This window comes from Athene noctua, chromosome 7 (assembly GCF_965140245.1).
Source record: "Athene noctua chromosome 7, bAthNoc1.hap1.1, whole genome shotgun sequence".
NCBI classification, from domain to species: Eukaryota; Metazoa; Chordata; class Aves; order Strigiformes; family Strigidae; genus Athene; species Athene noctua.
In genome coordinates, this window is record NC_134043.1 from 14,612,027 (window position 1) to 14,635,002 (window position 22,976).

Sequence of the window (22,976 nt, forward strand, 5' to 3'; positions counted from 1 at the left end):
TTCCCTTTCTTCTAGTAGATATGGTAAAGCTTAGATTGGTTTCACCAGTGGCAAGATGCAGCATTATTCGGAGCTATGGACTCTTTACTGTGTTTCAGGACAGAGATTTCATTTTGGCAGAATTTCATGTAATACTTCACAGTGAGGTATAGGAGACTTCATCAAGGTCAGGAGAGAAAACAGCAGATTCAGAACTAGCAGCTGTTAGATTTAAAGGAAGAACCCTAAATATTTTATGGTTGGTTACACTGAGAAGCTAATATTAAAAATAAATGCTTGTCCTCTGGTACTTAACTTACTTGCTAGTTTCTCCATCCAAAAAGCTAAAAAAAAGCACAAAGCCCTGCCACAAAGTAGGTCATAATTATTTGAAAATTCAAACAGAAGGTCATGACCTAAATGAAATGGGGTTTGTTTCATAACGATCCTGGGAAAAAAAGGGATCTCCCAGTGGTAGGGATTCGGCATGCCGAAGGGAATTGTAAACGGGAACTCTGCAGAGCTTCTTGCCTCTCATCTCTAGCTCAGGTCTGTATTGATTGAAAACTGTTATTCTGTGAAGTCTGTTCAGTGCCCAGCAACTCTGTCTGGGGATCGAATTGTGTTCCCAGCAGACAAATAGCTGCATCACATAAAACCACTGTCCTAAACCTGAAATTAATTTATAATTTTGCTGGCAGCCTTCCAAGAGAGAGGTCAGGATGAGAAGTAACTGTAAAGACAAGAATACCTCCTGGCCAAGCCGGAGGCGTACTGGCGGCACAGACACGAGGAAGGGTGAAGGTGGCAGGGCAGCAGGTGGTTTGCATGTTTGCTTTTCAAAGCACACATCTTCCGTGGTCAGGCAGAGGAATTCAGTCTCCTGGATGCTGGTGGAGCAGCACGGTTTGCAAGTACAAGAACTGGTCCCAGGACTCCCCTGTGAGATGTGATTGATGGGAAGTGAACAGCCCAGAGAGAGACCGTTACTGCAAGAGACGTCAAAGAGCACAGAGCCGGGGTGCCTCTCCCACGGCCCTGCCCGCCGAGCGCCTCAGGAACGCTGCGGGTAACGCGTGGCAGGACCGGACAGGTGACTCCCGTGGAGCCAGACTGACGGAGGCACGCGATGCTCCCGGACCAGAGCAGGAGCGGGGTTCAGTTGACAGGGTGATTTACAGAATTAATTTTGTGGCACGTTATTGCCAAGGGGGGAAGTGGGAGGAATATGAGTTTGACGGAGTATTGTAAAAGTTAAAATGAGCTTGAGGGTACAAATAAATATTACTCTTTATCTGCATGTACTAGGAAACAAAGCAAAAACATTCCCATGTTCCCTTTCCTCTAGTGCTGGCTTTTTTTGTTTGGACAGTGTCAGAGCATTTGTGGGTGAAGAAATTTTGCTTGCTAAGGAAAACCAGGGAGGAGGCATTTAGTTTTCCCAGGTCCCCGGGTTGGAGTTTGTTCTTGCTATTTGTAATAAGAAAACCCAGACATTATGTGGACCTTTTTGCTTCAGTTAACCATACAAGAAACAGCAACAAAACCAGAATGTGTTGCAGTTTGCAATATTAGAAAAATTGCTTAAAAAGTTGGAGTTACTGAAAGCAAAGAAATAACTTGGGGGGGGGGGGGCAATTCTTGTAGCACATTTTATATTCCTATGAAATTAGTTAATATTCTTGAATGTGATGAATCATGCTGCCCCAAATCATGCAGAACAACGCACTGCTGATACTAAAGAAATATTACTTGCCTTCAAATCACAATTGCTGAATGTCTGACTGTCATTTTATAAGTAAAACTAATCCTGGGAAAGTCTGAATAAGCGATACCACTATCAGGTACAATCACAGGGAAAACGTATGCTCATATAAAGCCTGACCCTATGATATAAATTCTCAACAGGTTTTCACTTTTCTATATAGCACATTAGAGAAACACTGCACTGCTTTTGCAACAACTTACCTCATTATCCCCTCTCACTCTCCATATCCTCCCCCTTCTCTCCAAATTTCATTTTTATCTTTTGCTTACTATCTTCTTGCCTATAACCTCTTGAACTCAGATAAATTTTTCCAGATTGAGCAGATGTAGGGCTGGTACAAGATCGTTATTTCTGGATTCATCCTGCACCTCCCCTGCCTCCTCTTACGACCCCTCCAACCACAGCACCTGACACCACCTCCCCAGCTCTTGTTATATTTCCTTCTGTCCCCAAATTTCTACCTTTTGAAAGGTGGGGGTGCCAGTGTGCCATTTCTGACTCCTTTTCCTGTCGTATCTTGTGTCCCTGAGGATCCTAGTAAAGCACCTCACCCACATTTTAGGGAAAATAAAAACTCTCTGAGGTTGTGCCAGAGAGGGAAGTAAGGCTTTGCGCTGGATGGCTATGCCACATGGAGCAACCATTTTACCAATTGCATTTGAAAACCAAATTTGCCTGCAGGTGGACCAGGTGGGTAACACAGCAGTTGTGTCTTGGGGATTTGGAATATATCCTTACAGAAGAACTGGGAAGTGTGGGAAGTTTCAAACCAGAAAGGCTTTTTTTCATGTCTGCCCTAGATCAGTGGCTTAATAAGGGGACAAGACGGAGTGCTTCATCCAGCCCTGGGCAAAGAAGGTCCATTCCCCGGGTGCTGGCTCTCACTGCAGGGCTGGGGCATGTACTGGCAGCTCCTGTTCTCGGGGGATAAATTAGTCCTTTAACGTCTGATCACTTTGCAAAAGCTTGACTCCCTTCCCTACTTCGTTCAGGATGCTGAGGCAGGTGCAATCTTGCAGATCGGATGCATTGCCACCTCCCCTCGCTCTATCTAGTTCTTGGGTGTCAAGAGTGATCATTTCTCACACTGCTGAAATACCTAGTGGGGGACACGGGGCAGATTTTGGGGGTTGTTAGAGGGCAGGCACTAAAGCAGCTGTAGCAAGTGACAGATTTTCATATACACCCACTGAAGCGCTGTTAATGCTTCACACATGGTGTTTGATACAGTAATGGAAAAATCAATGCCAGGATCACACTTTCACCACACGTGCAATAGTTTGTTACGCACATCAGTAATTACACTTCTTGGCATCTAACCCAAGGCTTACAATGTTTTTCCCGCAGCTTTTTGGAATTGTATATTAGTGATTTGCAAGAGCGGAGCCTTAAATAAAAAGGATTTTTTTTTTTTTTACAGTGCTCAATTAAATGCAGTACATATGCAGTAATATGAGCTGTACAAGGCAAATTTACCAGCTTACAGTGGGTGAAATTCTCTAGACGGACAGTCAGAGTGGCTGGTCCCTGTGGGTTCCTCTGGCCCAAAATCCACTAATCCTGGAACAAGTTCCATGCAGAGACATGCCCAGAGCCCATCACCTGTGATTTCCAACTTCACATCCCTCATCAGGAGCAGGAGGCACCAGTGCAGCTCTGGGCTATCAGCTCCAGTAGTGCCAAGGGGCTGCGTGTCCCAGAGAAGCCCAGGGGTCTGCTCTGCCAAACTCAGCATAGAGGTTCGGCCAAACGGTCCTCAGATCTATTAACTTAATTTGACAACTGAAAGTCAGTTTTGATAATCCTTATAATGCACCATGCTATATCTGGCAAAGTAATGAAGTCTTGGCTAATGCATCATTTAATGCTGTTAAATTTTTTCTGAAACTGCCAGGCGGGGTTTTTGGTTTGTTTTATTGGTTTTTTTTGTTGTTTTTTTTTTTTTTTAAATCCTGAAAAACGTGGGTTTGCTTCCGCGAAATAAAAAAATTAGATACTGCTAGAATAAATTTTAAACATATTTTCCAAAGCTGAAAAATGGCATTGTTAGGTCTTTTCATTACAAACCGATCCAGGTAATTCTTGCATGAATACCCTCTCAGAATATATAAATAGAAAATACATATTTAAAATACAACCACTCAGACACTCAGCAAAATAGGTGTATTTGTGCTTTTACATCATGCAGCCTACATGTTGTTACATCTGAAGCGACTAACTGAAACCATCGCTTACTGAAGCATTAACGGTAAAACTGCATGCAGAACTGTGACTTGGCCTATGTAACCCCATGAGATATCCCAGATCTTGGTCTGAAGGCGCTCTGTCCTTCTGTCTCAGCACGGAGGCTGCAGCTATTAATTTCTGAGAGTTGCCAATAGCACCTCATTTTCTCCTAGAGTGAGGAGAAAAGCAAAGCACTCCTGTTCCTCAGAGGAAGCCAGGTACTTAGAACGCAAAGCTTTCCAGAATGAAGTGTGCTGAGGGAAGGGAAGCAGTGTGGGGAGCCAGAATACATCAGCTGGAGGCCACATACCAAGGATATAAAAAAAAAAAAACAGAAAAGTGGAGATAATTCTGACTGTTTGAAACTTTTGGTCCTTAAGGGAGATGCTAAGATCTGATACAGCTAATACTATAAACGCAGAGCACTTGTGTAGACAACATCAGGTATAATGCAGGAAAAAAACCACCTGAGAAGTCGTCATCTCAGAGAGTTGTTTAAGGGTAGCTCTCTCAATTAGAACAGCACTGTAACACTAGCTCTCAGGAAGAAAAAAGAAGAAAAAAGGAGAAGAAAAAGGAGAGGAGAGGAGAGGAGAGGAGAGGAGAGGAGAGGAGAGGAGAGGAGAGGAGAGGAGAGGAGAGGAAAAGGAAAAAAAAAGAAAAAAAAGAAAAAAGAAAAAGAAAAAGAAAAAGAAAAAAGAAAAAGAAAAAAGAAAAAGAAAAAAAAAGAAAAAAGAAAAAGGAAAAGCAGGTCAAACCTGGAAAAGTGATAAGAAGGTTTCAAAATGGAAGAGTAATGCCTCTAGCAATGAGGTGTGAATATGAGCTGAAGAATGAAGTTAGGCTGTTTATGCAGGTTGAAACTTCTGTCCCAGAGGAGCGGGAGTAAAGTGGTTTTGCTTTAACCTTCGGAGTCCTGTGTGATCCCAAGGGAGGCTGGCTGCCCATGATCCCCAGCTGACATGTACCGTCAGTGTATGGTAGATCAGAACCCTGCTCACATTATTTCCTAGTCAAGTCCTTTATTCTTATCAGAAAAAGAGGGTCCTGGAGCTGTAACACCACCCTTGTACCAAAGGTCTGCGCAAAGGAATCATTTCACAGATAGTTTCAGATATTTTCAGAACTGTCTGCAGATAAAAAATGTGAGCTCAAAATCTATTCTCATAGGATTCATGGCCGATCATTCACATTTACGGCTGTCTTCTGGAGAGATGCTGTTTAACAAGCTCACCGGATGGCATGGCTAATTTGTAAGTCAGTATTTCAGCTTTGTCACTTAGAGCATGCAGCATCTTTTTATGCACCAGGAACATCTTCAACTTACATACTTGACATCATCAAGCTGTTCAGGTGTGACCGTGTTATAAAACCTACATGATTCTAGTACAGCTTTGTGTAAACATTATTTATTTCCTCAACCAGCCTACGTCAGCACAAAATAAAAGCAGGCAGAAAAGGCACATCAGTTTTCTTTAGCTTAAAGAACATTCACAAGATCAAAATCTTATACCTGCAAAGGCAGTATAGGCTCTAAGCCCGTATTTTATGTCTAAACATACCAGCTTCTTGAAGTCTTTCTCAGAGATTTACAATGCCAGATTATGCTAGAATTGGACATATGGAATGGCATCATCTGAGATGATGGTCTGGAAGATTTGTATAAAACACAGGTGTTTTAAGGAACACAGCAGTTAGTGTTGATGTTTCTTTCCCAATAAGACCACAATGTATAGCTTTCTGCATGTTGTACCCAAATTACAACCAAAGCCTCAAACCAAACACAAGCAATACAACACTAGAGCAAATATGATGATGAAATAATTCTACGTATGCATCAATATAGCATATCAGAGTCATCAATTCGCATACTCAATTCTGAAATAAGATTCCTGTGCAACTAGTCGGTTTCGTTGCAATCTTGTGTACCATCTAAAGATGTCTCCACCTGTGCTGGCAGCCAGCTGCAATAGGCTGTTACACAACTCAATGCGTGTCCCAGTTAGGCCCTAAAACTGGTTCTGCCCAGCCCTCAAGATTGCATTTCTCTTGAGATCAGTAATTTACTACTTGTGATTTCTGCTTGAGGCTTCTGTAATGTCCTGTGCCTGTACCTTCAAGGCCCTGCTGTCATCGTGTTCTTGTGCTCTTGGTGGCCTGTGCTATAATCCCCTGCTTTTCTTCAGCAGACTTTAAGGCATGGCTTCCTGGAAAAATAGCTCATGTTTCATTAGCACAGTCTAGTCATGCACACATCCCTGTTGTTGGGTCACTGGCTAGTTCGATGTACAGAAATAATAGTCCGTTAGGATGTGTATAGAGATAAACAGAGAGGGAGAGTGATATAAATAGATAAAATGCTTTCTTAATGACCTGTTATTAATATCTGTTGGTTATGGCAATATTATTGCTGTGTTATCAAAACTGCTTTAAAACATATGCGAACTTTCAACCAGACATATGGGTTGATACAGTCTAGAGAGCTCTTTGAAGTCAAAGGGTGAATAATTGAACCAGCTTAACTTTAAATCCTCTCAGAAACCACACATTTTATGGAATCAAACACCTCCAGTTTGCTTTAGAATGACAAGCTTTTTGGGTCAGTGCAAAAAGCTAAATCTGACAAAAATGTTATTGCTATTTCATGTTCTATTTTTCTCTCTTCTCTTATACATGCCTCATATGTATCTCTGTGGCTTGGGGCATAGGTTTTTTCAATGCCTGTCCAGAGCTTAACAACAGGATGCCAGATTCACAGCTATTTACTTATATTGCTTGACTCCCACTGCCTGCCTAAATGTCAGTTATAATGAAACAGAAGTAGAAACATGGTAGGGAGATCTTTTTGCAGTGAGCTTTCTAGATTATTGTGTCTTGTTTTGCCATCTTTCATTGCAGTGTCCAGTCATCAGTCTTACCCATCTTTTGGTATTTCCATCAGCAATCTGTTCAGTTTCTAATCAGCTTTTAAACCCTTAATTTTATCTGTTCTAAATATCTTTTGTATTCAGGAGAAAATATTTAGGGTGAAATGAATACACAGGTAATTCCACAGAGCCCTACAGAATATGCCCCTAGTTCAGGCTGTTGCATTGTCCTTCCATGCCAGTCCCAAACAGCCTCCCCGTGACTAACGTTGCCATGGCCTGATCTACACACACACTTAGTATCTGCAACTCATTAGCATATTTAAACTTCTGGGTGGCTCAGCTCCTCTGAAAAACTGGACCTAATAGCATTCTACACAGAAAAGGATATAAGTACCTATTAACCTTTAGCAACTTACCACAGCATTTGTAAAGATATGAATAATATGCACAGTCACGCACATGTTACTAATGCAGACTGAATTATTCATCGCAAATCTGGGCAATATTTTTATCAAATACTTATTATGGATAAATGTTTTCCTTAGTACCTCAATATATGTTTGAATAATACTCTGCAAATAACATTTCATGCAAACGTTGCACTGAAACATTGGCACTTTCCTCCGTTGAATAATCATTCCCAAATCAATTTCCTTAGGATAAACTTTTGTTATTTATTCATTGAGCTTGGTTCTGTCTAGGCTAATAAACAGACATAGTGTTACCCCTAAAGTACTTGTAACCTTAGCTTCAGACATGCAAGCTCTCACACACAAGTGGATTTCTATGCTACCACAGTATTTCTGGGATCAAAATGGAGATAAAAGAAACATAGGAAACCGAGGAAGAAAAATGAATCAAAAGTTAGAAATATGAAATTCCTGGTTATATATTGGTTGGTATGTCTTTATTCCATTGACTGTCATTCTTTATGTTGGTTTTGATCCTTCTCCTGATTTTTCTTCTTTTAATACACTCTTTCCTGAATACACACATTTTCTCATTATTTGCTTGTCTGTCTAAGATTGACTAATTTATAGTTGCTTGCAATTAGTCCCCAGTCTCTGACCAAATGCTGTGCTTGCAGGACTGTAAATGCACAAACTCTGCAAATAATTCTCCAGCCATGCAAATACACTCCAAAACCCAACTTCAAGGCATGCAGATGCTCCTTTTGTCTTCTTTCCTTTAATTACACACAGTCACCCTAAACAAAATTCACCATTATCACCAATGGCCAAAACAGGGCAGCCCTAGAATTTTATGGTGCAAAACCTTATAGATAGCCTATACTTCACGAGTTTCAGGGAAAGTATTACCTCTTCTAAATTATAGACTACATGTGCATACTGTGAAATAAAATGTGGCCAGACACTGATTCCCAGCTCCTGAAGGCACAGGCTGGCTTGTGTCCGTAGTGATCAGGGCTCCCTTCCTCTTAGACAGGTCACGTCCACACTGCATGATGGCCCTTCTTGTTGTGAGACATCATCAGCGTTATTATTATTGCTATGATGATGACAACAAGAAGGAGCTGCCTTTTTTTTCCAATTCAGTGTGTGAAACAACACAATGGCTGTGCTGCAGCCCTCCAGAGCGAGGCTTTTACAGGACGGTCATGCTGTTGGCCTGGTGTGTGCTACGCAGGATTGTGGGGGCTCCTGGGGTGGCACCAGCCAACCAGCTAAGGTGATGGGAGCCACACCTGCCTCTCAGAGAGAAACAAACTGGTGCATTGCGAGACCTCTCTGTGACATAACCCACAGCATGGGATGGCAGCAGAGTTGGGAGAGACATTTCAAGAGCGTGCTCCTGAGCCAGACTAAGATTCTGGTGCAGATGCACCCTACAATGCCATGCACAGATGTTATCCTCCTGCAGCAGATCAAGCTCCTTTCTGCTAGAATTAAATGCTATTTTAAAAAGAGCTTCTAGCTGAAAATTGGCATTACCACTTCCTCACAGTAATGAGGCTTTGGCAAACCATTTGCTAGTGTTACAGTATACCTGCCTCTACACAATTGTACTTAGATTTGCACTTGTGTTTGCTGATCACTGAAGCAAAAGAAAATAAACACATCCAACACATGCACACATTGCTTAAAAAATAGTGCAGACTATAACCTGTTAAATATGTCTTCCTTGTCCTCAAAATAAATAAATAAATAAAACCAGAAAGCAAAGTCATAAAACAGGGGCTCTGCCAGCTACTTAAATTCTGTCTTGGTCTTTGATCAGATACAAAGTCGGATATTTACGACTTAGACTTTTCTATGTACAAAAATGACAAACTTGTAACTAGTGTTAAAAGACATTTTTGGTGTGTTGAGAAGGAAAAGATAACAGCAGCACAGGCCCTGGGCTGATCTGATTCCCAGGTGATGCTCTTGCAGAGATAGTGGATTGGGATATGACACTGTGGGCCAGTGACAGCCAAGGTGAATGGTGGTTATCGACTTCTAGTTTGGGCAATTTTTCGTTCACCTACTTCATGTCTTTTAGAATAATAACCCCGGGAATTTTTTCACATTTTTATTTATTGCCACTCTTCTGCTATTGCCTTACTCATGAAGGCTGCAGCAGTTACCATCATACCATATGGCTTCAAGATGAGAAACAAATTTGCTAAACCCTGATGTTATTACTTTAATTCTTATCTTGATAACAACACCAAATAAGAACAGAATTCAGCCTAAAAGTTAAGATGTCAGAATAATTTTGTATCTTGTCACTAGGTAATGATTCTAATGGTATCTCTTACTTAGCTGCCTTCATTAATGATTTTATGCTGAGAGCATGTTTCAGGAATTGTGACGGTGTGGAATACTCTATGTTCTGGGCAAAAAAAAAATAGCTTAATGAGGAGAAAGCCAATTTCCTGAAGAAGTGTCTTACATAGTTCCTGCTTTTAAAAGAACGACTGTAACATGGACAATTTGTCATTACAAGGTATAAAACCCACTTAACTTCACGGTTTGGTGCATGTACAGCACTCCTGCAGAGGGAAGAGAGAGATTAATAGATTTTTCTCACATAGTCAAATAGGTGGAAATTTGTCCCTCCGTGTCCTTTTGCTCAATAGAGAAATATTCATTACCTAGAGATTGTGTTCAAGGAGCAGACTATCACTTAGCTTCTCAGGCACTTCACAAGTTGCACTAGATGTTTATTATGTTATTTAGGTACCTTTGAAAATGTGGCCCACAGGCACCAAAACCCTGTGATAGAGCTTTGAAAAATATTCATCTCTCGAGTACAACGTGCTTTATTTTGTTATGAGCAAGTATCTTTAACTTTAGTAGTCAAGAAGCAATAGCAACGACAGGATTTCAGTACGTCGAAACTACAGTGCTGCAATCTTTCGCAGAAGTAAAGAAGCTGTAGAAAGGAACAACTATGAGCATTAGGTCATCTAGTCCATCCTGCCAACAAAGGATGTTTCTCTACAGCCTTGGCAAGCAAACCTGGTAATCAGGCTTGCCAAAATAAAAACTGGCATGAGCCTTGATACCTGACGTGCAAAGAAAAGAAATGAGCCCAAACCTAATATTTACTTTGTCTGCATCTTTTTCAAAATTTAAGCAGGAAGGCTAGAATGTCCTTGAATGTTCATCCCCGAGAAAAAGTTATATTGTATTAGCTGGGTCTTAGCACTTGACAGTTAATGCCATCTTGGATTTTTCCAGTAAGTTTAAGTACTGTAGTGGAAAAAATTCTACAGGGAAGGTTTAATTTTTTTTCCCTATTTACTAAATATAAGATATGCTATTTACCAGCCTACATCTGCAAGTTATGACAAGCTTACCATAATATAAAAAGACTGTGAGTTTAGGGAACAGAGATTTAGCACATTAAAAGATTATAGTTTTAGACAGTCTCAAGCTCTTTCACTGTTCTGCAGCAAAAAACCTTCTGTCACCGAGATCTCGAGCTAACAGCCCTTTTCAAGTGCAACAATTCTACTTCTTTTTAAGGTGACTCAGAATAACATACTTACATAAAGTGGATTCTGTTTGCCTACGAAACTACACCATATTGATAGTCTACTGCAATACAAGAAGGATGAAAGAAGCTGGACAGCCGACAGAGAAATGTCCCCAAATAGAAGATAACCTCATCCTCACATAGGAATGAAGTTACTTTGAAATTTGCCTGGAAGGAACCAGCTTGGTGATGAATACTTAACTGTGAAAAATACTTTTCCCAGAAAATGTATCTTTGTTAATGTCAGTCACCAAACAAAACAGACCAAATATCATACCCATAGGCTGACGGTGAACAAAACCCCATTATGTTTGGAGGCTACGGTGATTGCTGCTCTCCCCACCCCATGCCAGGCTGACACGTATGGCACTGAAAATCCAGGTAGCAGCCAAGGCCAGGCTATGGTAACTGCTCCCCTGCTATGCTGGTGTGACAGCCACTGCTCTGCTGCTTTGAAAAGAAAAAAGGACATCTACTGGAAGTGTTGCTGTATTGAATATAAGCCTGCCAGTCACCTTATGTAATAACAATTAGACCAAATTCAGTAAACAAAAAAATGTATAAAATACTAATTATATGTTATAATCTAGTAGAACTTTCTGTTTGGATTCGCTTAGCTTTCAGGATAGTCAAACTGACTACCACTTTGGGATCTATTCAAAATATACTGGTCCAAAACTCTAAGGTGGGATAAATCCATATAACTCCTCTGATTTCAGAAGAGCTGTTGCAATTTATATAAACTATCTAGTCCATGATTAACATTTGTGACTTCCTTCTAACATACACACTCACAAATGGAAATGTTCTTGTAATTTCTGTATTTTAATGGAAAATAAATGTTACAGGTGCTTTATGTCCTACAGACCCACAATAAACATGCAAAACAAATAAAAGAATGGACATTGCATTCTTTTCAGATAAATCATTCTTCTCATGCCCGAGTTTACCTGACTTGTGGCATCACATGTGACTTCTCTTCACTCCTACCCTATCACTTTTGCTTATGAAATCTCAGAATTCTCAAATACTGAATAATTAATTGGTTGTGGGAAGCTGTGAGCAGAAAATTTTATTTTCCCAAAGTGAAGCGGCTGTTCCCAGAGCATCAATAAGAAAGAGAACATGTTAAATCTATGTCCGTAGAAGAAAACTTTTGGAAAAAAAATGCCTATCTCCTATCTTACTATGCACCAGATCCATTTGTCCTTTTCGATGTCCTTGCCTCACCTCTTAGGTAACTCCTACCCATGCATAGTCATTGCCAATAAAAATTCAAATTCTCACTGGACACAAGTCAGCATTATTCCACCACAAATGGTGCAGTCATGCCAATTTTAGTCCCCTAAAGATCTCAAAAACATGGAGCTCATGGCTTGGGTTACACAAGGCTTTTCTACAGAACATGATGTTTTTATACTTTTCTGTGACCCCTTGAGTCAGTAAACAAAACAGTGATCAAAAGTTCAGTATCATCATTTTAATGGAAACTTATATTCTCCTAGCAAAAAGCTTCTTTTGAAGAGTAAGTGGTCAAGGGATACCAACCCATGAAAAGCTGGGGCAGAGACAGAAAACAAAGAATAGAAATATTTGGTCATTCTTCTATGTCTCATAGGGTTGATTGCAAAATACTCCTATGTACCATAATAAAATCAATCTGATTTGCTAAATTTATTAATGAATGAGTAATGAGAGAGTAGTGAAATCCAGCATTTTGTAGGCAGGAAAAGTCAGTGGACCAGAAAAAAAACCTCAGTAAAATTTGACAAGACTAGAGAGTGGGTCTGCTGATGAAAATCCCCATAAAGAACTATGTGACAATACACTGCAGAACTGAAAGGAGGTGTTCACTCACAATTTAGGTTTACAAAATCTTACAGTATTACTTTCATATGTGATCCAATTTTTGTTACAAACATATTAGCAGTATTACGTAGCAATTAGTCTTTGCCTGACATCACTGTCCTAAGTGGGATGCAGCCTCAGATCCTACAGCTTTCATTTGGCCACCAGTCACACCTTACCCCTAAGCCTTTTCTCCTGACTACATAAGCCCAACTCCCTCTACTTCTCATCACAGGTATTCTGCTCTATGTCTCTGATAACCTTGGTAGCTACTGCTGGAACCTTCCAGTTTCTCATCATCCTTTTTGGACTGAGAGGTCCCACACTGGGTAACCTCTGTTGATGGACAACCCCCAGAATACATGGGCAGCTGTCATGTAACTACCCCTATCAGTGTGTGTCCCTTCCCACCACACCTCCATCCAAACCCAGAAAGAAAGTGAAATATTACAAAACTTTAGGTCAATAAATATCAACAGAATTAAAACTTCAGCCTCTGAACTTTACAGTGGGCTGAGGGAGAAAATATCCAATAAGGACAGTGCAGGTGGGAGCAAATCTCATTCTAAATATACTCCTGAGGATCCTCTGGTAAAAGACCTCCACTAAAGACGTGGTTCAAAAGGAGTTCTGGCAAAATATACAGCATCTCTCGTGTAACATCAGTGAAAAATACACCTTACAAAACCAGTCAGCCTGGCCCCCTCCATTTCATAACCTCCCATTATTCTGTCAGTGACAATGACAGAGGCCTACACCCTATAAAGGACAGAAATCACTTTGCTATCCTTAAAACATAGGCACCTCTGTGGCAACACCAGCGATTCTTAATGGCCACTCCACGATATTTGAGCCCAGGAAGACAAATAACATCTCCAGCTGAGAATTCCGGGAGAGACTATGTCTATTTAGATTAAAAATAGTAGCATCCAGACGAGAATCACCTAAAGTGAGGGCAAAGAAGCTACAAACACCTTTGACTTTTGCAGACAATACCTTCAGCAATGACACAACAAATCTGTTTCAACAGTAGATTTCAAACTTTTCAGAGTATGCACTATTTGTTTTCTCTCCTGTGCTATATAGGTAATTTCTATGGCAAGTGGTTAAAACCGTATTTTTCCAAAATGATGCAGAATAAGCACAAACTGAGAGCTGCCTGAAAATCATCAAGCCTACAGTACCATTGCTTGGCCAGATACCACAGAGCAACAGCAGTGCTGCGCAGTGTTTTCCATTATTGATCAAATACAAATTTTAGTCTTGGTCTGAACCACATTTTTCATCTCAGCCTACCCATTATACACTCCTCCTGTGATACCAGAAGGATCCCAGTGCTATTCTCCAATAGTGTAAAGCCACTGTAACTGGCTCCTTGTCCACAGGTCTGCCTCAGCTCCTGGCTGGAGCTGTGTAGGAGGATGGAGGGGATGCTGTGAAGGAGCTATACTTAGCTCAAGGAGGATTCTCTAGGAATGGACGCCACTTGGCACAAATTAAGAGCATCTCTCAGGAGCTTTTTGCCTCAGATAAGGACAGAACATGGTAGAAACCTTGGATCTAGAGTCAGCTGTCTCTTTGCCACTGTTTCCTTCAGTCGCAAACTTGGCACAGACAAAAATCAGACTTCTTGGTGGAAGGTGGTTCAATTCTTTCTGATGAACCAGCATGCTGCTAAAGGGCCAAATCTCACTGGGCAGAAGAAAATGTCTCAGTTGGTGAGACACCTGCTGAGTGTGCCTTACACCAGGCTTTAAGCAAAGCCAGATCTCTGATGGCAGGTTCTGGCCAAATCCTGTTGACTCAAGTGCTGTTCATCTGTGGTAACTAAATAATTCATAGTTGCTGCAGCGTGGAGACTTCATTCTGGTCTTATTAATAGATGACAGCAATCTTGGGGCAGTCTCCCTTCCCCTTGGTTAGATTCCCATTAATCAAGCCTCCAGCTAGTCACTAGTTTTCCTACCAGCATGGCCTTGGCACTTAAAAATCCAGGAGTTATTATGAACGGTGGATATAAAGTTAGCTGAACCGAAGAATCTCAGCTTGCCACTCAACTCAGCCTGTTAATTCCAGGAAAAGCAGTCATGTCCTCAAAGTCTACGTGCTTTGCTGAATTCCTGAAAAAAAGTTCTCTTTCAGAGAGAATGTCAAGCATTATCCCCACTGGGCAGGAGTTAATCAAGCACATATGCTCACTGACTTGCTGCTAGTGCTCGTGTGAGTGACTGCCTGCCAAGAGGTACACAAAGTTCACATCTGACACATAGAAGCTTACCTGGGATGTTCTCTGCCTGACAGATCACTGGTTTTTGGCCCACAATATTATTTATTATCATCAGAAAAGGGGCAGGGAAAAACTTCTGAATTCGTAATTTTCCTTATTTATAGGGACATTGAACAGACCAGACTAATTTTTAAACAAGGGAATCACTGTTTTATAGCTGACAGCCTGAAAACTCATCAACTGCAGGGTTGAAGAACTTTTAATAGCTGAGTTACAAAACAGTTGATGAGTTTATGATGGCATGATGGATGCACACATTAAATGACAGCAAATAAAAGAGCTACAACATGATCTGTATTTCATATATTGCTTTTCAGGGAATCTATTTGTGCAATAGGAAATTTATATTGCATGCTCTTTGATAGCCTGGATAGAGACTAACTTAAAGGTTACAAAGAGCTAACAAATGCCATTGTAAAGATGGAAAATTGTAAAAAACACACGAGGTGATAATACTTCTGTGCCACAGACTATGAAAGGATTTTGGATCATAATGAAAAAATTTAGCAGTCGTCTTGTTCTCCTTAACCTACTTCAGTAGCAATAAAATTGCCTTTTTTTCCCTCTTCTAGGAAGCCAACATTAAAAAAAAAATAAAGGCAAAGTAAGACTTGAGAAGTAGGCAGAGGGGACACTGTTCCACACTGCTGAAAATAATCTGTCCAGTGAGAGCCCGAATAGTGCGTTGTGGTTAGGTCATCCACTTTATGGGATTACTTGGTTTCAGTCTCTTGCTTCCCGAGGAGTTAAACACTTTCCACATTAGCTATAATGAGTATATGATATAAATGTTCCTTGGATTGCATGATACAAGCAGCCTAGGCTCGCTCCTGTTTAACCTACCAGACTAGTCCTTCTTCCGCTTCCCCTTCCCGACTCACGATTCCTGCATTTCCTCTCACGCCATGACACAGTTTAACAAGCACAGGGATCCCCCTCATCCATCCTTGCCTGCAACACCCTCCTTCCAATAATCTCCAGGACATTTTGGTTTAAACCTACAAATCGTAAGCCTGAGGAGACGATATAGCATAGGTCTACTTCCTCAACACGCACACTAGCATGTTACACAACAGAGAGAGCACAATGTCACCTCTCCAGCCATGTGTTTAAAAGGCCACCCCAGCTGCCCTTTGTGATCCTAGCAGTGTTGCTTCGGGTAGCTCAGAGCACGTGGACAGACCCAGCAGCAATGAACGCATGGCTGAGCAGGATTCATCCCTGGTCGGCACTGAGCAGCACGACTGGGTCACTTCCAGAGCCTTTCTGAATTCTGCCTGCCAAGTAACCAGAGGTGCTTGGAGTTGGGTGATGCATGCTTTGTAATCGCAAATTTGTTTCATTACATCAGTCACCTGTTCTGCTGGTTTTAGGCACGCACCTCTATTGGATTTGGACATCAATATTGGCTCTGTTTACACCATTTAAGGCAAAACTCAGCAGAAACTCTGTAAGATTAAAACCAAAGCGACACCATGAAACAAAAATTTGTTCCCGTTTCAGTGAAAGGGGATCACACATCTGATCCTGCAACACACACACACACAGAGTATTTTGCAGGGTTCAAAGCTACATCAAATCTGCTTCCAGTCTCAGAATAAAAGAAATTTCAGAAACAGCCATGGCATAATTTGGGAAATTCATGCTTCAGGAAAACTTACCTTTAGGATCTCCACATAACACTTCTCCAGTGTGAGCAATTTTGTATCTGGATCAAGGAAACAGTAAGTAAGTGTGCCAGCCGAACTGCCTGTTTGGTACATGGCACCACATTTGGTTTGTTTTTTTTCTGCTCTGTGTATAAGCAGAAAAAAAGATCTGGTCACCACATGACTCTAGAAGAAAATGTACCTTTTACAATCCATTTATTGTGAGGTTTTAGCCCAGATTTTTTCTCTAATACTGAAAGAAATCCCAAATATGTAGAAAATCCCAATTACTCTCATTCTTATTCTGTTCTTAGACTGAAACTTTTGCATTTTCATGTCTCTACATATCCAGTTCAGCTGCTGGAAAGTTAGCAAAAAATTGAAAGAAATGTTTTTACAGTTCTATTTGCAATTGCTAAAGCATGTCTTTAATTTGCAATACAAATTATGTTTTGACCAGGAAAGCAAGAATAAAACTTCCGCCTTTTCACCTGCTTCATAAGTATTAAAGCCAACAGATATATATTAAGCTTTCATCTAGCCACCTGCAACTATGCCATAGCCATCTTCACATATGATACAAGGGAACACTATTAAGATCTGTAAATTGTGATTGCAAAAAACTACCTGAATTTAAAACCTCCGTAATATGATGGATTCATCATTTCCTTTTATAAGGTGCTGTCACGTTTAATGAAATCTTAATCAATAAAAAGTTTGTCTCATTCCTGATTTGACTTTTTCAATATTCACTATTATATCTTTAGATTAAGTGGAAGAATGTGGAAGCAGAAGGGAAAGAAGTGTTAGGGGATGAACACAATTTTCCAAATTGCTTAAAAGAATATATATAAAAATAACCTTTGGGATCACTGACTTTTATTTTCCTATGACAACTTCTAACCATCACAGGCATATAATGAATGTCTGAACATTAACAATTTAAGTGTGCTGCCTTAGATGAGCATAATTCTCAACTATTATTAATGAGGAACTATAAAACACACTTCAAGTTTTATGTCTAAATTACATGAAGTTTCCAAAACCTATAAATACATCCATCTATGGGTATCTACAGAGAATTATATAACATGCTTTTATAACACAGTCACTGAGGCAGTGGAACTCATCACATATGAAAAAAGATCTTACAAGGAAAACTTTCTACAGAGTAATTCTTCCCCTGCTCTGTTTTCTGAAACATTTATAGATGCCGCTGCTCTAGTCAGGAAATGAAGAAAACAAAGTTTAAAAAAAAAAAAAAGTTTTTTCAAAACCAGCATCATTATTTACAACATGGCTTGATTTTAATTTTCAGTGTTCCCTGAGAAACAGATCCAGCGACTCATTGTATAGTAATTAATTTGTTGTTTAAGAATGAATATAGTTTTACAATAGTAAAACAGATTATAGTTTTATCTTTACTTCCACCTGTGTTAGATCTCTTTATAGTTACAGTGGAGTAATTTACTAGTTTTCACTTCTGGAAATTCCACTTCTAGTCTTACATCACAAATCATGGCTTCAGTCTCAACTGAGTCACAGATATAGACAGTTTTATTTGTGGTAACTGAATTCTGCAAAACTACTCTCTGGCTGGAAATGAGTAGTAGCATCAGCTTTTTGGACCAGCATACCTGGTAGAGCCAGCATGGTATTGAACCATGTCGCTTAGCGGAAGATGGAGAGGGAACCATCACGTTCACTTCTTAACTCCTTCAAATCAAGGGCTACTCCTCTGAAATCTCTGGTGGCTGTGCAGTAACTGCCTCCAGTCCAAAGGAGCATGGAAAAGGAATTGGTGAGGGTAAGGGAACTGAAGCAGAAGCTTTTGTCTGGGGTGTATGTGTGCTACCTGGAGTACCTGGAAGGTGGCTGCAGACAAGGAACTCGGAAGTGATGGAAAAGGTGACTACATGACGATGTACTGAGCAATTTTCAGCAATTTTCCCTGCAATTTTTAAGAACAGAAAACAAAACTTCCAAGGACTCAAAGGAAATAGCAGCATCTTAAGACTGACACAAGTGAATTAAGATCAGAAGTGAACTGGGTGCCATAGACAGCAAGTAAGAAATACATCTTTCAAAAAGTAATGCTAAAAGGAAAATTCAAAAGCCATATTAAATTCTTCTTTTTTGTGGCAAAACAAGAAGGTCTTTAAACCACAATGCCTATTTTTCATTTAGTTAAAGGCATTTTTCATTGCAAAAACATGTAGACTAAACCTAATAAAACAAAAAAGAAGTTCAAGCTGCTGTGGTCTTTGGCTAGTAAGTACTGTAGAAGCAAGTAGGTAGTGCAAATGAAAGTGCAAGTAGCAAGTGAGAGCTTAAAAAAAAGTTCACAAATCTTGTTTGAGTGAGCTGAAGCAGCTTGCAAAATGAGTCAGCAGGCAGCAGAGGCAATTAGAGTAGCAGAGCAAGGGAAAATGAAAAGGAACAGAGAATGAAGAAATAACAACATTCCCACTGGAAAATTATTTTAGCATATGATAGAAACAAAGCTACCAGAGGTCAGTAGGTCTGCACTAAACCACTAGAAAGTTACTAGAGAGAAGTTGTTAGGATACTGCTTATCCTTTTTTCATGTTCCCTCTGCAAGAACTGCTGGAACTGTGAACCTGGGATCCAGCTCACAGTATCGTATGTTTTCTGAACACTATTAGTCATCTTAATGAGATCTGCTGTTTTGCAAGGTATCTACAGCAGAAGTAGCTTGGCCACACGTGAAGGAGGACACCGCTTCACCTGTTATCCATTTATATTGAAAGAAGCCGTTAATGTCTTGACTACATTAACACAGCAATGCTCCTGCAGACCAAAGTAGCTAGTGACTAGTAACCAGATCAGACTGGAAAAAGGCCCAACTTCCAGATGAAGGAAGTTCAGCCATTTAAAAAAAAAAAAGTTCCCTAGGAAGCATGATTTGGGGGGAACAATTCTTTTCAAAACTTCGGCCCAACACGCTTAATTATTACCATATATAGGAAGCTGCTTGTTATTAGGCAGTGGTCCTATTACAGTAAGCACTGCACAAGCACATAGTTCCACAAATAGTTCCTGTACTAAGGAGTATGGAAAGAGTAAGGTGGGGGGAAGTAAACATACACCTGGGCTGGCTGTGTTTTCTAAAGAACATTTTTGGTCATAAACTGAGTTTTTAAGAGCACTCTCAACACTGGGAACCAGGATACATCATGGCAAACTTGGTCTGACTAAGGAATCTGAGAGCTCCCAACCTCAGAGATATCTCAGTGTTTATTTCTGGCTATGCAGCCTGAGTTTGGCTTGTCCAAAGATCCTTTTTTCCAGATGGGAAAGACAGACTGCTTTCTAGCCAAATTTTAGTAATTTTCTCCACTTTACAGTTTTGGCAGTTTGAGCAGCTTGAACATACTCACTTCAGCTAAACATACTGATATATTCTCAGTGAAAAAGAAGCCCAACAAAACATCCATAAGCCATTTTTCAGCTCCTTCAGATTGAGTTTGTCTAACATACCAATTCCTAGAGAATAATCACATTGTTTTTCCGTTAAGTCTCATTTTGATACAACCAAATTCAGCTTCCCTTTCTTCCTGAGTGTTCTCCTTATTCTGAGATCTTCATTATGTCTTCCTACAGCAGCGTTCCTCTGCTTACCAGGGCGTTCTGCCTTTCAGTTATATACACTTCCAGCTGAGATGAATGAAATCAAGGAGGAACTGGATGCATGGCTGGCAGGTTGTCTGCCACTTAGTCATTTTTATATTAATGTAATCACACCTGCTACGTGAAGCTCTTAATGAACATGAGCAGATAACAGTTGCAGGATATGGCCCACATACTTGTCTCAGTGTTTGCAGCTTGCTAGGAATTGCATTTCCACATAGTGGAGATGCCTACAGTTGTTTTAATGATGCCCGCAATAGCTGCACATAGCAGTACTCACTCTGGGATGGAATCTCTACATTTGTTCCTTTAATGAAAGCTGCCTATGATTCAGTCATGACGATTTGATTCATACATTTTAATTCCCTCCCACCCAAGCCACAGTGTCACAGTGGTTGTTTCACAGCTGTTATGGCCAAAGGCAAAACGACAGCAGTAGGCTGGGTTTCCAGCATCACCTCTCCCAACATCACCAGCTTACCCTGTAGGGCAACAGGCTCCACAGCTTCGCAGTCAGCTCTCTCACCATCTTATCTGTCAGATTCTGGAAACCACTTTAATGTGAAAAGGGGTGATAACAAGTGCTCTACTGTTATAAAAAGCGCAGTTTCTTAAAAGACCATTATACTTCAGCTGAAGCCCTTGTGGCAATACCATGGGGGACATTCTTTAGTCACATGCCACCTGGGTAGAAATTTCTCACTTGGAAGCTATCTCTGAAGTTCCTGTTCTGTATGTTGCAAGAGGAGCCAGATACCCATAACAGCTGACAGAAATTACTTTAAATCAGATGATTTTTAGTTTGTTTGTCTTCAGGAAAACTGCCTAGCTCTCAGTCTTGCTCTATTTCTATCAGTTTTACAGTTTTGTCCATTAACCAAGCTGAAGGCATCTCCATGACAAGAACCACAATTTTTAGGATAGGAAAAGGAACATGTGAGCCAGACTCTGTATTTCCTGCACACCAGTGGGAATTCTGAGCAAAGCACCTAGGTGGCTCTCATCATTTGCAGCATTATCCACTAAAACGTAGCAGCAAGCATTGCATTTACATAAAAATTAAGTTACAAGAAGTTTTTCAGTTATCTACAAAATTCAGGATAATATAAATCAGACAAGGAAATCTCTCTTTAAACTAGATTGTCTATAAATTTAAACTAGCAACTCATTTTGGTAATTTGCTACTCATACTTCATCCTTTAATTACTTTAACAGACAGAGAGCAAGCTTCAATTTTGCAGACAATATCCATTTTTATGAGTTCATTACTTCATTCACACCTTTGCTTTTACAGTTTCTTGGCTTAGACTTCTTATATGCACATCCCCTAGAACTTCTCTTTGCTTAACATTTTCTGTTGCTTGTCCAAACAAAAAATGTTACGCAGTTTGCCTCATCTGAGCAGTGCAAGAGAAGCCAGTTACTATGAAAACAAGTTTTCTGAACTCCTCAGAGGTTCGGCTTCAGAGCTGGGGGACACTATAAGGCTGTTCACTGACACTATTTACAAACTGATTCACCTGGGCTCTTCTGGGCCACTGAATGAACTTGCTTTTCCACATCTGACTGTTCTTAGCACAGAAGAGCATAATGAGACAATGCTTTCACCTTTAATTCTGGGGTGCTTGCTTCTATCATACTCTTAAAACTAGACTATTTAGATCACCAGTATGTGGAATTCCTATTTGATTTCACTGGAAGTTCCACCTACAGAAAAACATTTGCAGTATCATAAGACTTTGCATGAGGATTTTCATGGACATATATTTGAGTTGTGCTATTCTTACTTGCCAAATAGCATGGGTGATCTTGCAAGCAACAATTACCTAGCAACACACATGATACAAACCTTTTCCAGGACAACCCACATATTCCCAAAGTTGAGGAAAATCTTAATTAGCAGTTGTGTGATTTCAGCTCTTATTCCCCTTATATTGACAGTACAATGCTTCCAGATTACACAGATGGTGACAGAATAGGAGGAACTTGGCTACACTGAGATGGAGGTGTGTAAAACCTTGGCAAGAACATCTCTCTGGAAGGCAAGGGCATATACCTTAATACTGACACCCATATGACACAGCAAGTTCCAAGGTTAAGCCAGACACAGCATTTACAGATACGTGTTGCTTCTTGGAGAATCCAGCTGTAAGAGTAAAGCAAAGTGCACAACCGCAAAACCCATTAGCATCACTGGGGCTTTACAACCTGAGAATGTTAAATAACAGTGCTAGCTGCAGGCACCTTAATGAAAAGCAGCAGTAAGGAGTGGTAAGAGGCAAGCAGGTTTCTTTAATTTTGTTTAAACTGCTATTTGTTGTAAAACTCAAAGAAGGCCTCTTTTTCCTCTCTGCACTCTTTATATAGTAGCAGCAGCTCCTTAAACCACATAAAACAAGTGGGCTGAGTTCTCTGAGAACATTTCATGGAGTTTAGACTTGTCTGGAAGAGTAACACAAAAATGAATTCAACTCACAGGCTATATAAAACAGGAGTTATATTCAAGTCTTGAGCCACTACATCATTCAACCAAAAAAACCTCTATCTTGGCCTGTTATATTGGGCTTACCTGGAAGAGAAAAAAAAAAAAATTAGCTTGAAGCTTTGAAAGCCCCCTGCCTTAAGGCAAAGTCTCCTTTTATTCCACAGACTAGGAAATTTTGTCAGACTCTTTCACAAAGGTCACAAGAAAGATAACCTTATGCCCTACAGCC